Source organism: Choloepus didactylus, chromosome Y, assembly GCF_015220235.1.
Source record: "Choloepus didactylus isolate mChoDid1 chromosome Y, mChoDid1.pri, whole genome shotgun sequence".
NCBI lineage: Eukaryota > Metazoa > Chordata > Mammalia > Pilosa > Megalonychidae > Choloepus > Choloepus didactylus.
The window spans coordinates 44,609,650-44,613,013 of record NC_051335.1 but is presented as its reverse complement, the minus strand read 5'-3'; the positions used below and the strand labels follow the sequence as shown (position 1 = coordinate 44,613,013).

Genomic DNA, 3,364 nt, shown 5'->3' with positions numbered 1-3,364 from the left:
GAGGGCCACATCTGAGCAACAAAGAGGCATTCGGGAGGAGGCTCTTAGGCACAATTATAGGGAGGCCTAGCCTCTCCTTTGCAGTAACAGTCTTCTCAAGGGCAAGTCTCATGGTAGAGGGCTCAGCCCATCAAACCACCAGTGTTGGTTGTTTTTTTTACTTTTATTTTTTATTATTATTTTTACATTTTCTGGTATAAGGAAAATGTTTGAAAAATAGATTGGGGTGACGAATGCACAACTGTATGATGGAATTGTGAACAGTTGATTGTATACCACGGATGATTGTATGATATGTGAGTATATCTCAATAAAACTGAATTTCAAAAACAAAAGAAAAGAAATAATCATCAAAAAAAAGAATATATGTCCTGAAATTTCCCAAATCATATTGGAGAACAGTAGTGTTTTTTTTTTGAATTGTGATATACTTTTATTCTGTTTATTTAATATGATAACTTAATAAAAGCTTTGAAAGGAAAAAAAAGAACATCATGAATGGGGCTAGGCAGTCAGCAATGTTTATAAGGTAAATCAATTAAGGAATGAGTGAATAAATATAATATTTTTTATTTTAGTCTTCTTTCATTGTATATTGAGACATTAGATGATAAGCTTGGAATTGCTTTTCTCATTGTTTCTGGATTCTATTGTCTTCTCTTGTTATGAATTTGTTACTCACTTACTGATAGCTCTTGTTTGTTTCTTCCACAAATTTTAAAATTATTTTTAATTCTATTATACTTTGAGGGATATGTTTTCTACCACCCAAGCTCTATTTACTTATATCAGTCAAACTGAATAAGCTTTCAGTTTGTTTGCTTTTTTTTCCCTAAAAAAAAGTGTTTTTTTTTTTTTAGCGAATAATGAAAAAGATGATGTAAAGAAAAATAACATGTCATACAATACAATATAATAGTAAGGACAGAAAACAACACCACTACCAAGAATCCCATATCTCTCCCCTGTATCCCCCTGTCATACACACTAACAGTGTTTTTAATTGAGTGGTTGCTGGATGATACCAGAAATAAAAAGGGCTGCTGCAGAGAAGAGCAGCTCAGCTGAAACTCCAGGACCTGAAAGTGGTGTTTAATGAGGTAGCTCCCCTTCTTCCACCTGGGCTGTGGAAGTCCTGGGCAATTAAAGTCCCTATAATTGTGCCTATAGACACAAGATACACAGACCTAACATGAGCTGTGGGGCCCACTAGAGCTCTGGGGGACAGATTCTGCCAAGCCAGAAGGAAAGGCATGACTGCAGGAGCCTGTCTGTCAGATGGCAGGATTGGAAACACGAAATCAGATCTTAGTATTCTCAGCATATGCAGAGGTGCAGGTGAAATTAACCTTCAAATTCTCAGCAAAGTACAAATTCAATACCCAGGAGTTCATATCAAAAATGAAGTTGTTGAACCAACTGCTGAACAAATTGCCAAATATAAAGAACTTGTAGCTGAGACATCAACCCTTGAGAACATAAAAGTTTTCTTGGCATACGGAGACATTGACTATCAAAGTAGAATGATGGAGAAAAAAGCGCTTCAAAAATGGGACTTTATTCATATGACTCAGTTGCTGTATTATAAAAGACATCCCAGCTGCCCTGAAATTCTTCCATAGTCTCTTAGCTACCAGGGCTAAGATTTTCATCATTCTTGTGTCAGGAACCAGTGGCTGGGACAAGCTGTGGACAAAGTACAGATCCTCCTTATCCCAGGATGACCTCTGCTAGTACATCACATCATCTGAACTCACACAGATGCTGGACAACTTGGGCATTAGTATGAGTGTTAAGACCTTTTGTCCACCATGGCCATGTCTGACTGTTTATTGATGGCAATGAAAATGGAGACTTGCTTTGGGATTTTTTGACAGAAACCCTCAACTTTAACACTACAGCACCACCTCATCTCAAAGCAGAAAATTTGACAGATTTACAGGAGCTCTAATTCAGTGTAAAGAAGAAGGGAAAGGTTCTTTTTAATAACAGTCTGAGTTTTATAGTGGTTGAGACATAAATAATCAATTACAAACATGTATTCAAAAATTTATTTGGAGCAACGTTAATCATTTCTTTCTCTGCTGTAATTGCAAATGCATCCCATGATGTTGTAAATAGATCATTGTCTCATATATGTGAAAATCTAGAAAATCGCAAGAAGTTCTTAGACTTCCATACAGAGTTTTAGGTGATACTGCGGGTCTTAACTCGTCACTCCTCCTAGTAAAGAGAGCACATGCAGAATAAATTATAAATTGCCTCATAATCTGGAATAATGAGACAACTGACTTTAACTGGTTCTTGACAATAAAATCTTTTAATTTTTTTTTAAAAGTGTCCAGAAATAGGAGGGCCTGTTTTTGAACACGCAATTCAATTCCGTTGGTCAATACATCTGTCTTTAAGCCAGTACCATGCCATTTTGAACCACTGTAGCTTTGTAATATGCTTTAAAAACAGGTAGTGTTTCTTTCTCAACATACTTTTAGCTATTTGGGACACCCTGCTCTTCCAAATAAATTTGATTATTGGTTTTTCTATTTTGGCAAAGTAAGTTGTTGGGATTTTAATTGGTATTGCATTGAATCTATAAATCAATTTTAATAGAATTGACTTCTTAACTATATTTAGTCTTCCAATCCATGAACATGGTATGTCCTTCCCTCCCTTTTTTTAGCAATGTTTTGTAGTTTTCTGTGTATAGGTCTTTTATGTCCTTGGTTAAATTTATTCCTAAATATTTTATTCTTTTGATTGTAAATGGGAATTTTTTTCTCGATTTCCTCCTCAGATTGCTCATTATTAGTGTACAGAAACACTACTGATTTTTGTGTGTTGAGTTTGTTTTCTGCCACTTTACTGTACTCATTTATTAGCTCTAGTAGCTTTGCTGTAGATTTTTCTGGATTTTCTACATATAGGATCATGTCATCTGCAAACAGTGAAAGTTTTACTTCTTCCTTTCCAATTTGGTTGCCTTTATTTCTTTTTCTTGCCTAATTGCTCTAGCTAGAATTCTAGCAAAATGTTGAATAACGTGGTGACAGTGGGCATCCTTGTCTTGTTCCTGATCTTAGAGGGAAGGCTTTCAGATTTTCACCATTGAGTATGATGTCAGCTGTGGGTTTTTCATATATTCCCTTTATCATGTTGCGGAAATTTCCTTCTATTCTTATCCTTTGAAGTGTTTTCATCAAGAAGGGATGTTGAATTTTGTCAGATACCTTTTCTGCAACAATTGAGAAGATCATGTGGTTTTTCCTCTGTGATTTATTGAAATGGTGTGTTACATTAATTGATTTTCTTGTGTTGAACCAGCCTTGTATGCCTGAAAAAAAAATACCTGTTCATGGTGTATAAT

The 3,364-nt window shown here is 35.3% G+C and overlaps 1 pseudogene; it reads left to right on the top strand.

The window, feature by feature from the left end:
• Positions 1 to 1,253: 1,253 nt before the first annotated feature.
• LOC119524122 lies at positions 1,254 to 2,020 on the top strand (annotated as a pseudogene).
• The last annotated feature ends 1,344 nt before the right edge of the window (positions 2,021 to 3,364 follow it).